Source organism: Bos indicus, chromosome 4 (genome assembly GCF_029378745.1).
Source record: "Bos indicus isolate NIAB-ARS_2022 breed Sahiwal x Tharparkar chromosome 4, NIAB-ARS_B.indTharparkar_mat_pri_1.0, whole genome shotgun sequence".
NCBI lineage: Eukaryota > Metazoa > Chordata > Mammalia > Artiodactyla > Bovidae > Bos > Bos indicus.
In genome coordinates this window covers 61,841,437-61,854,327 of record NC_091763.1, presented here as the reverse complement: position 1 = coordinate 61,854,327, position 12,891 = coordinate 61,841,437, and the positions used below count along the sequence as shown (strand labels likewise).

General features: G+C 43.5%; 1 long non-coding RNA gene across 1 annotated transcript in view; it reads left to right on the top strand.

The window, feature by feature from the left end:
- LOC139182721 (uncharacterized) overlaps nucleotides 1-12,100 on the top strand; it is a 56,585-nt gene extending 44,485 nt beyond the window's left edge. The window contains exon 6 of the long non-coding RNA XR_011566254.1: nucleotides 9,702-12,100. This is a non-coding gene — a long non-coding RNA (uncharacterized lncRNA). The remainder of the gene's footprint in view (nucleotides 1-9,701) is intronic.
- The last annotated feature ends 791 nt before the right edge of the window (nucleotides 12,101-12,891 follow it).

The following is a 12,891-nucleotide window of genomic DNA, read 5'->3' as shown; positions in this document are numbered from 1 at the left end:
TCAAAAAAAATGAGGCTAGGGCTGTAATTGAAAGGCAAGGTGGGAAGGGACACGTGAAAGAGACATTTAGGAGGTAAAACCTTTAGGACGTATTGGATGTGGGATGAGAAGGAGCGAGAATCAAGGATGAACTTGGGGTTAGGGGGTTTGACTTTGGAATCTGCAGGAGTGATGATGTCTCCTAGTAAATAGAAAAATCAAGAGAGGAGTTTGGTGGGCTAGAGTAGGGAATTAATTTAGCTTTAGACAGGTTGAGTTTCAGGAGGTTTGGGACATTCAAGGAAAATTTTTGATGGACATTGGCTATGGCACTCCAGAGAAAGTTCTGCCTGGAGACACAGACTTGTAAGCTTCATCACATGATAGCAGTTTAAACTCTGGGGGTGAGTTAGCTTTTTGGCCTAGGGAGAAAATGAATGAAAAGAAAAAGTATAGCTACTAAGGAACAAAAATGTTAAGATCCAGATAGAGCAATAAAAACCAAAAAGGATGACAAAGAACAGTCAGGGAAGTAGTGAAATAGCCTGACAGTAACCAGATTACAGACTAACAGAGCAGTTTGGGGGGAAGAACTGAGTCATACTTCTTTAGCCAAAGGAAGGCTCTCACGAAAAATGCAGCATGAATAATGGGAGAGGCATCAAGTCTCACAGTGGTGGGTGAGCTGCATGCATGGAAGCCCACACAGATGACGGGAAGCCAGCTGTCAAAGGTGGGTATGAGGTTAGCATTATGAAGCAGGCATGGCACTTTGGGGTCCCTTAGGTAACTTAAAATAAGACTAAGAGTTACCAAATCAGAGGAAACACACCAAATCATAGGAAATGTTATTGAGGCCTTATTTCTGGCTAGAGTTCAGGGTAACTGAGGCAAGGTATGTAAAGCCTAAGCTCCCAGACATTCTTAACAGGATTTTAAAATATTTTTAATTGGAGGAATTCCCTGGTGGTCCAGTGGTCAGAACTCGGCGCTTTCACTGCAGTGCTGAGCTGTGCTTAGTCACTCAGTTGCATCAGACTCTTTGTGACCCCATAGACTGTAGCCCACCAGGCTCCTCTGTTCATGGGGATTCTCCAGGCAGGAATACTGGAGTGGATTGCCATGCCCTCCTCCAGGGGATCTTCCCTACCCAGGGATTGAACCCAGGTCTCCTGCTTTGCAGGCAGATTCTTTACCAGATGAGCCACCAGGGAAGCCCAAGAATACTGGAGTGGGTAGCCGTCCCTCCTCCAGGAAATCTTGCTGACCCAGGAATTGAACTGGGATCTCCTGCATTGCAGGGGGATTCTGAGAGCTGAGCTCCCAGTGAAGACCTCCACTGCAGTGACCTGGGTTCAATTCCTGATCCAGGAACTGAGATCCTGCAAGCTGCATGGTGTGGCTGAAAAAATTAATTTAAATTAAATTTTTTAAATTTTAATTAAAAAAAGAGGAAACTCTTTTTTTCTTTTCATCACATATCATCCCATATCATATATCATGATCCATTCCCATCTTCAGCTCCTTCCCGACACTTAACAATCCATATCCTATGACAGGAGTAGGGAGAGCATTATTAAGAGAAATGGGAGGCATTTGCCAGCCACAGTGATCTCCACCTTATCGTGGCTGTGTCTGTCTTCTCCCTGTCAGCAGTAAGCATCTGTCACATACTGACTGTCAACTCTTGGGGTTTCTTTCCTATGTCCAGCATCAAAAGAACAGAGAGGTTTGAAATCACATTCATTCTACAAGTCAGCTGGGGAGATGGTACAATGTGAATATTCTAAGACAAAGAGTTACACTTTGTCTCCATGTAGTGAACCAGAAGACAAGATAACACAGGCAGGATGAAGCAAGGATCTTATTTAAGCCAGTAGAACAATGGGGAGACATTCTAACTAGAGATCTGACTCTGCGTTCTTGTCACATCAAGACTATCTACTCCAGCATTCTTGGGCTTCCCTGGTAGCTCAGACAGTAAAGAATCCTCCTGCAAGGTGAGAAACCTGGGTTTGATCCCTGGGTTGGCAAGATCCCCTGGAGAAGGGAATGGGTACCTACTCCAATATTCCCAGCCTGGAGAATTCCATGGACAGAGGAGCCTGGCAGGCTAGAGTCCATGAGGTCGCAAAGAGTTGGACACGACTGAGCGGCTTTCACTTTCACTTTCTGGTCACATCAAGGTCTGTAAGCATTTCTCCCTTTTGCCTGGAGCCATCATGTACCTCGGCTGAAGAGCAGGGTAAGACAAGAGACAGGTTAAGAATGAGGAAATTGTGCATTATATCATAGCCAAGTGCATAGAGGGCAAACACCTGATATTGGGCTGAGAGAGTAGCCTCCTGACCTCTAGCTTCATGTTTCCATGTGAGGGACATGACTCTTGGCCTCTCCTTCACCCCCTAGCCCGAGAAGAGTAGTGAACTATTGGACTATTTAATTTGGATCAAACACTTGTCTGCGATTCCATCTGTGTGGACCTCTGTAGAAGCCCCCACCAGCAGAAGGCACTGCTTCTCTTCTAGGTTTCCTGGAGAAACAGAGCATTGAGTGACAATTTCTGTGAGGCACCTGGATGAGCTCCACTTTGCACAAAATTTACAATAGCAGTCTTTATACGCACCAAGAATTAACTTCCATTGGCAAATATACTGTGTGCCCAGGATTTGATTTTGCCCAGAAGAGATTGACAATAACAAGCACGCATTAACTGAATGGGATTTGGAATACTGAAGGAGCCAGGGGAGAAATATTCAGAAGGTATTCAAGCCTTTCTCTGTGCTGGGCCCTGAGTCTTATGTACATTGAGACCATCTCATCTTCACAGTATTCCATTTGACAGTTAGGGAAATAATGTTAGAGAGATTAGGCAACTTGCCGTGATGGCACAGGTGAAAAGAGGCAGAACCTGCATTTGAACGCCTCAGGTCTGTCGAATTCCAAAGTTGAATTGCTCAACCAGTCAGCTGCACTGCCAAACGGCAAGTAATTTGTTTCCTGCATTTTCTATTTGTTTATAGTTCAGCCCTATGTCGGAGCAGAGAACCCATTGTCAAGGAATAGCAGAAATGTTTGAGTTTTTACTTAGTTCAGAAAATTTGCAGAATCTGGTAGGCAACTTTTATCTACTGCTCTATCTAAGGAAGATTTTCCTGAAATCAAAGCTGTTGCTGCTTAGCGAAGTGGCAGGGACATGGGCTTTGAGGAAGACAGTCTAGGGTTAGAATCCTAGCTCTGTCTCTTATTAACTGAGTGACACTAAGCAAGATTGCTTTACTTCAGAGTCTTAGTTTCCTCATTTGGAAAATGGGGCTGATGATGTCATGCCATGCTTAATTGCTTCAGTCCTATCCAACTCTTTTGCCATTGCATAGAATGTAGCCCACCAGCCTCCTCTGCCTATGGGATTTTTCAGGCAAGAATACTGGGGTGGGTTGCCATGCCCTCTTCCAGAAGATCTTCCCAACGCAGGGATCAAACTCATGTCTCCTGCGTTACAGGCAGATTCTTTACCACTGAGCCACCAGGGAAGCCCATATAAAATACCTACATGCCGTAGTATATATCTACATGCTACAGTATGCTCACATGTTGTAGTATACCACATACTGTATACTACAGTCTGCCTTCATAATGTTGGCTCTCTTCCTTCCTTCAAGTTGTGAAAATTATAGAAAGTGATGACAATGATATAGCTTGCATTCCAAAAACAGAAGTTAAGAGAGTTGTTCAGTCACTAAGTCCTGTCCCACTCTTTGCAACCCCATGGACTGCAGCACACCAGGCTTCCCTGTCCTTCACTATCTGCCGGAGTTTGCTCAAACTCATGTCCATTGAGTCAGTGATGCCATCCAACCATCCCATCCTCTATCGCCCTTTCTCCTCCTGCCTTCAGTCTTTCCCAGCATCAAGGTTTTTTCCAATGAGTTGGCTTTTTGCATCAGGTAGCTAAAGTACTGGAGCTTCAGCCTCAGCTGAATATTTACTTCCAATAAAATATTCAGGTTGATTTCCTTTAGCATTGACTGGTTTGATCTCCTTGCTGCCCAAGAGACTCTCAAGAGTCTTCTCTGGCACCACAATTCAAAAGCATCAATTCTTTGTTGCTCAGCCTTTTTTATGGTCCAGCACTCACATCTGTACATGACTATTGGAAAAACCACGAACAAAGCTAGTGGAGGTGATGGAATTCCAGTTGAGCTATTCCAAATCCTGAAAGATGATGCTGTGAAAGTGCTGCACTCAATGTGCCAGCACATTTGGAAAACTCAGCAGTGGCCACAAGAATGGAAAAGGTCAGTTTTCATTCCAATCCCAAAGAAAGGCAATACCAAAGAATGCTCAAACTACCGCATAATTGCACTCATCTCACATACTAGCAAAGTAATGCTAGTTCTCCAAGCCAGGCTTCAGCAATACATGAACCGTGAACTTCCAGATGTTCAAGCTGGTTTTAGAAAAGGCAGAGGAACCACAGATCAAATTGCCAACATCCGCTGGATCATGGAAAAAGCAAGAGAGTTCCAGAAAAACATCTATTTCTGCTTTATTGACTATGCCAAAGCCTTTGACTGTGTGGATCATGATAAACTGTGGAAAATTCTGAAAGAGATGGGAATACCAGACCACCTGACTTGCCTCTTGAGAAACCTGTATGCAGGAAGCAACAGTTAGAATTGGACATGGAACAATAGACTGGTTCCTATAGGAAAAGGAGTACGTCAAGGCTCTATATTGTCACCCTGCTTATTTAACTTCTATGCAGAGTACATCATGAGAAATGCTGGGCTGGAGGAAGCACAAGCTGGAATCAAGATTGCCAGGAGAAACACCAATAACCTCAGATATGCAGATGACACCACCCTTCTGGCAGAAAGAGAAGAAGAACTAAAGAGCCTCTTGATGAAAGTGAAAGAGGAGAGTGAAAAAGTTGGCTTAAAACTCAACATTCAGAAAACTAAGATCATGGGATCGGTCCCATCACTTCATGGCAAATAGATGGGGAAACAGTGGAAACAGTGACTGACTTTACTTTGGGGGGTTCCAAAATCACTTCAGATGGTGATTTCACCCATGAAATTAAAAGATGCTTACCCTTTGGAAGGAAAGTTTTGACCAACCTAGACAGCATATTCGGAGAAGGCAATGGCACCCCACTCCAGTACTCCTGCCTGGAAAATCCCATGGACGGAGGAGCCTGGTGGGCTGAAGTCCATCAGGTCGCTAAGAGTCGGACACGACTGAGCAACTTCACCTTCACTTTTCACTTTCATGCATTGGAGAAGGAAATGGCAACCCACTCCAGTGTTCTTGCCTGGAGAATCCCAGGGACTGGGGAGCCTGGCAGGCTGCCATCTATGGGGTCGCACAGAGTCAGACACGACTGAAGCGACTTAGCAGCAGCAGCAGACAGCATATTAAAAAGCAGAGACATTATTTTGTCAACAAAGGTCCGTCTAGTCAAGGCTATGGTTTTTCCAGTGATCATGTATGGAATTGAGAATTGGACTATAAAAGAAAGCTGAGCTTAGAAGAATTGTTGCTTTTGAACTGTGGTATTGGAGAAGACTCTTGAGAGTCCCTTGGACTGCAAAGAGATCCAGCCAGTCCATCCTAAAGGAGATCAGTCCTGAGTGTTCATTGGAAGGACTGATTTTGAAGCTGAAACTCCAATACATTGGCCACCTGATGTGAAGAGCTGACTCATTTGAAACGACCCTGATGCTGGGAAAGATTGAGGGCAGAAGGAGAAAGGGACGACAGAGGATGAGATGGTTGGATGGCATCACTGACTCAATGGACATGGGTTTGGGTGGACTCCAAGAGTTGGTGATGGATAGGTAGGCCTGGCATGCTGCAGTTCATGGGGTCACAAAGAGTCGGACACGACTAAGCAACTGAACTGAACTGAACTGGAAAAACCATAACTTTGACCTAAATGGATCTTTGTTGGCAAAGTGGTGTCTCTGCTTTTTAATATGCTGTCTAGGTTTGGCATAGCTTTCCTTCCAAGGAGCAAAAGTCTTTTAATTTCATGACTATAGTCACCATTCACAGTCAGTTTTGGAGCCCAGGAGAATTAAATCTGTCACTGTTTCCACTTTTCCCCCTTCTATTTGCCATGAAGTGATGGGACCAGTAATGTCCAACTCTTCACAACCCCACAAACTGTAGCCTCCCAGGCTCCTCTGTCTTTGGAACTTTTCCAGGCAAGAACACTGGAGTAAATTGCCATTTCCTACTCTAGGGGATCTTTCTGATCCAGGGATCAAACTCTCATTTCCCGCATTGGCAGGTGGATTCTTTACCACTAGCACCATGTGGGAAGCCCTTGAGAGAGGATAGTAATAATTCAAAACTGTTCAGAGGACCCAAAGCCAGGCTTCTTTCCATTCACATCCCAGGGAGAATCAGTTCCTTATCAACTACTCAGGAAAATCTACAAAACCCAAACCTCACTGGAGGCATCAAGCATGGTGAACAGTTTCCTGAGATGGGTCATAGTGATCCCTCTCTCCAGGTATTCATACCCTTGTGTAATCCTCTCCCCTTGAGTATGGGCTGGACTTGGTGCTCACTTCTAAAGAATAGCAAACCGCAAAAGCAATAGGATGTCATCTCTGAGATTAGGTTAAGAAACTGCAACTTCCATCTCCCTACTCTTCCTTTTCCCTTTCCTTCAGTGTCTATTCCTTCTTCCCTTTGGCAAATATGTTTTGGCCATGTCAGGCACAAATCACCAACATCTCTCCTTTTTTACCTCTCCTGGCTCTAACAAAGCTCACGGATAGGGCAGGCAAAAAAAACTGTTTGCCTTAGAGGGTGGGGTACAGAGGAGACAGTGAGCACTCAGGATCAATGTTTGACCCTCTCGTACCCAGGTATGGGCTTGGGCTGCTCCCCAAACAAGTACAAACTCCATGGCTTGTGCACTTCAGCATAAAAGAACATCAGATCCTTAGAGAAGTTAATGCTGCCAGTGGACAATCTGGAGGTGTTAACCGCCATGTCTAGAGAAATTAGATCCCCTGGCCTGAAATTTTCCACTTAGAACTTTTTATAGTTTCTATTTCCATTTGTAATTATATTTGGGAAGGGTGGACTTAACGGATACTTTTGAGCTAGAGATGTTTTACATGCTCATGAATTAAATAAGGGTTTTATCCTACAGCCAAATTGTTTTAAAATGTCTCAGGCAGGATAAAAGCCAACTTCTACCAAGACAGAATTTCTCAAGGTCTTGGAAGCCAGTGTCTGGTTGAAAATTTGCTACAGCCTCATTTGGGGCATTCAGATAACTCTGACTATACCCTGATAGGCTGTTTGAGTCATTATCTCCCCTAAGAAGATCCACTTCCAAGAGCAGGAAATTAAATAGCTTATTTTAGCCAAGAAGACTGCCGTAAATTAGCTAACTCCATTACTTTCATTGCAGTGCTTATCTCGCCCTAAAGGACAGCCTTGGGGCGGCAAAGAAGCTCTTAACTACTGAGAATGGGAGGGGCTCCCGCTGCACTAAGACACAGCCTCAGGAGTGTCTGCAGAGAGGACAGTGCCATTAGGTGCCCTAAATGCCACCACTTTGAGTTCAAACAGGATTCTCTCTGATAATTTTTAACAAATCAGTGAGCTCTGTGGGGACGAGGATGTTATCCTTTATCTCTGAGTATATTCTAAGGTGCTCTGTTTTCAGCCAAAGCCAAAAGCGGGTGACAGTACACTAGAAGCTGCAGAGAACATTATAAGTTATGCACCCAGAGTCCCTAACATGGTTCCTGGCATAAGTAACACTCAATATTCATATACTTAAATTAATGAATGAGTAAGTGAATATTGCATAAGCAATCATGGAGATAAAATTAACCTTAAAAAATCTTTATTTTTGTGTGTGCTGTCAGACACCATTTTTAATGGACAGAGAGCATCAAAATATGTAGCAGAGGAGAACAATATATACTCTACTAATATAAAATTTAATAGAGCAAAAATAACATTATCATTATGGCCATTTTACAGGTGAGCAAAATGAGTATTTCAGGGGTTAAGTAATTTGCTGAAGCTATTCACAAGTACACAATAAGGTTTTCATAATTACATGAGTATCTGTTGAGTATATACTGTTTGCCAAATACTTTACATACATTAGCTCTTTTACTATTTCAGCAGCCTCATCATTATGCTATGGACTATTAACTCCACATAACAAAGGAAGAAACAGAGGCTCAGAGGAGTGAAACGTTTATGATCTGTTAGTGGCAGAGCAGGGACTCACACCCAGATGGTCCTGGTGGCAAAGTCCATGTGCTTCATCCCAACACTGACCCATTAAAGCAGGTGCACCTTCTACCATAGGATAAGAACTCCCTGTGAGGGTGTCAGTCTCAGGGAACAGGATGGGTCATATTCAGTTTCATGCCCTTCTCAGGGCTGGCACAGTGCCTGTCTACAAATAAGCATCTGAAAAATATAGCACCTATTCTCTGCTCATGCTTGGGAAATGCTCTGCAAGCCTCTTACATAAGGTAGCTGGCATCTGTTAAGGAAGCGTATTAGAGTTCTCCAGAAAAACAGAATCAATAAAATATGTGTGTGTGTGGAAACAGATCTATTTTTAGAAATTGACTCATACAATTATGGTGACAGGCAAGGTGAAAATCTACAGGATGGGCCAACAGGTTAGGGACCCAGGAAGAGCCAGTCCTCAGATCCAGTCCCAAGGCCATCTGCTGGCAGAATTCTCTTTTTGCTTGGAAGAGTAGTCTTTTGTTCATTCAGGGCTTCACCTGATTGGGTGCAGCCCACTCACATTATGGAGGACAATCTACATTACTCAAAGTCCACCAATTTAAATGTTAATCTCATCCAAAAACACCCTCATAGAAACATCTAGAATAATGTTTGACTACATGGCTGGGCACCATGGCTCAGCCAAGTAAGTATAAACTTACCAATCATAAAAAGCTAGACAAAAACATTTAAATATATACATATGGGTCCATAGCTCTGCCTTCAAGAGACAAGTAGAGGACATATCATACTCTCTGACTGGCAGAGTCCACTTATGTACAAGCTACTACTTTATTGGCAATGTTTTGTAGTGAAATGTACTGAGAGTAACTGATGAAGGTACTGAGGAATCATGCAGAGCTCCAGACTGGGCAGTGAACCTATGGCAGGGAAGCTCAAGAAGTGGTTAGATGTCTCCTAGGAAGAAATTCAAATGATGAGGCAGATCATGAGTCTGTGCAGGTGGGCCCCAAAAGAGCACACACAGGTGACATCCACTAACTCATGGGATCTACCACAGTCTGGGGTCTGACATGGGTTCATAAACTTATTGCTTTTTCAGAACACTAGAGAGGTTCATCTTCTCAAGCAGTGCATATAAACTAAGTTCAAGAGACCAATGTGAAAACAGAAAAGATTTTCTTAAACTCCAATTAATAACTGCCATGAGCCAGGTTGATCTTCTTCAAGTAAATCAAATGACCCTGTTCAAAACCCTCAAATGAATTAAAGTCAAGGAAGTCTTTGCACTGCAAGTTCTGAATCTGGATTCTACCTCTGTTTCTGACCCCATTCCCTAACACCTGCAGCCACTTTGTACATGTACTCAAGCCAATATGGCTTCTTGCTGTTCTTTCATCATATTATCCTTCTGCATCCCCTCCGCAGGGCAATTGCCTCCTTGCTGACCAGCCCATTTTTTCTTTGAGCAGGTTTATAGATCAAGGAAATAAGTGTGGCCTCCAGTCAACAACCATGGACAAACTGAGGTCTGCAGTCCAACATCCTATAAAAGGAATCAAATTCTACCATCAACCATGTGGGTGAGCTGGGAAGGGCACCCTGCTCCAGTTGGACCTGGAAAGGACAGCAACCCTGGAGACACCTTGTTTGCAACTTTATGAGAGACCCTGAGCTAGAGGACCCAGGTAAGGCATGCCCAGATTCCTGACTTGCAAAAACCATGAGATGATATATGGGTTGTTTTAAGCCGGCCAAGTTTTGGAGTAATTTGTTTTGAAGCGATAGATAGCTAATATATCAAGTGATTTAAGCACTGCACAATTTTTCATGTGAGTGAATATGGTCCAGAAAACAGAAATAATTAAAATCAGTTCCAAGCTTTACTGATATTTTGTAAAGAAAGTGAAGGCAGGAGAAAAGACCACAGAAATGATGTTCTAAAGGATAAGAAGCATAAACATTTCTTGTATTAGTCATGGTAAGCTAATCTGAGAACAAACAACCCCAAATTATCTTGATTTTAAAAGTCTTGTTTTTCCTCCTGCTAAGACCAGTAGTTAATGATTATCTTCCAAGAGTAGGATGGCTAATCATTCTAGTTTTCTCAGAACTTGAGGGCTTCACAGGACACGAATGCTCTGTACTAAAACCAGAAAAGCCTCAGGCAAACCAGGATGAGTTGGTCACCTATCCAAAAATGACTCCTTGAGCCAGCTCAGGTTCTTCACTAATTCTTCCACATTTATTCACATTCCATTAGTGAGAACTAATCACATGGCCCCACCACAGACTTCCTGGTGGAACAGTAGATAAGAATCCACCTGCCAATGCAGGGAACATGGGTTTGATCTCATCTGGGAAGATCCACATACCTCAGAGCAAATAAGCCCATGTGCCACACCTGCTGAGCCTGGGCTCTAGAGACTGAGCTGAAACTACTGAGCCCACGTGCAGCAACCTCTAAAAAAAAGCCCATGTGCCTACAGCCCACGCTCTGCAACAAGAGAAGCCACAGCAATAGAAGCCTGTGCACCACAATAAAGAGTAGCCCTCACTCACGATAACTAGAGAAAGCCGCATGCAGCAACGAAGACCCAGCACAGCCAAAAATGAAAATAAAGAGATAATAGTCACAATGGCCCCACCCAGATGCAAAGACACTGGCAGTGTTGTTTAGCTGGGTCTCCGCAGAGAAAAAATGGGTTGATGAGCATGTCACCAGTCTTTTTCCAATGCCCCAGCTTCCTATGGAGTCTCAAGGGTGTTCTGAAAGTGCATATTTGCAGTTAAACTTCCTCTCACTTAGTAGGCCACCTTGACATCATGGAGTGGCCATTAGTATAGTCAGTCAGTTGTCAGAGATAAAGATTCTCTAATACAGGAAGCCAGCTACAATAAGAATAAACTATTCTGTAGATAAAACAAAGAAGGAATAAAGGAAGAAAAAGGGATACGCTGACCAAATCTCTTTTCAAGTCAAAGAATCAAAAAGTGATCACTTATAGTTCTTGCCCCTCTCTTAAAAATTAAATCTATTAGAAAAGGTAGAGGAACCAGAGATCAAATTGCCAACATCCGCTGGATCATGGAAAAAGCAAGAGAGTTCCAGAAAAACATCTATTTCTGCTTTATTGACTATGCCAAAGCCTTTGACTGTGTGGATCACAATAAACTGTGGAAAATTCTGAAAGAGATGGGAATACCAGAACACCTGATCTGCCTCTTGAGAAATTTGTATGCAGGTCAGGAAGCAACAGTTAGAACTGGACATGGAACAACAGACTGGTTCCAAATAGGAAAAGGAGTACGTCAAGGCTGTATATTGTCACCCTGTTTATTTAACTTATATGTGGAGTACATCATGAGCAACGCTGGGCTGGAAGAAGCACAAGCTGGAATCAAGATTTCCGGGAGAAATACCAATAACCTCAGATATGCAGATGACACCACCCTTATAGCAGAAAGTGAAGAGGAACTAAAAAGCCTCTTGATGAAAGTGAAAGTGGAGAGTGAAAAAGTTGGCTTAAAGCTCAACATTCAGAAAAATAAGATCATGGCATCTGGTCCCACCACTTCATGGGAAATAGATGGGGAAACAGTGGAAACAGTGTCAGACTTTATTTTTGGGGGCTCCAAAATCAGTGCAGATGGTGACTGCAGCCATGAAATTAAAAGATGCTTCCTCCGTGGAAGCAAAGTTATGGCCAACCTAGATAGCATATTCAAAAGCAGAGACATTACTTTGCCAACAAAGGTCCATCTAGTCAAGGCTATGGTTTTTCCTGTGGTCATGTATGGATGTGAGAGTTGGACTGTGAAGAAGGCTGAGCACCGAAGAATTGATGCTTTTGAACTGTGGTGTTGGAGAAGACTCTTGAGAGTCCCTTGGACTGCAAGGAGATCCAACCAGTCCATTAGAAAGGAGATCAGCCCTGGGTGTTCTTTGGAAGGAATGATGCTAAAGCTGAAGCTCCAGTACTTTGGCCACCTGATTCGAAGAGTTGACTCATTGGAAAAGACTCTGATGCTGGGAGGGATTGGGGGCAGGAGGAGAAGGGGACGACAGAGGATGAGATGGCTGGATGGCATCACTGACTCGATGGACGTGAGTCTGAGTGAACCCCGGGAGTTGGTGATGGACAGGGAGGCCTGGCGTGCTGCGATTCATGGGGTCGCAAAGAGTCGGATACGACTGAGCGACTGATCTGATCTGATCTGATCTGATGTATGTGTATAACAATTCCTAGGTATAGAATAATACCTGTTAGTGGTAAAGGGAAGAAGGTTTACATTCTCAGATGATTTCTATCTTGCATCTGTCTTGCATTAAGAAATACTACTGCACAATTGAGGCACATTTTTTTTTAATAATTAAAGTTTAAGATTGAATTTTACATAGTTTTCCAGAAGAATCTCTTACCTGGGCTACGTAAAAATTTTCATCCAAGATGGGAGATGCTGCTTAACACAGTTTTGCCTGGTTTCCCCTGATGGGACAGTGTTCAGTTCAGTTCAATTCAGTTGTTCAGTCGTGTCCGACTCTTTGCGACCCCGTGAATCGCAGCATGCCAGGCCTCCCTGTCCATCACCAACTCCCGGGGTTCACTCAGACTCACGTCCATCGAGTCAGTGATGCCATCCAGCCATCTCATCCTCTGT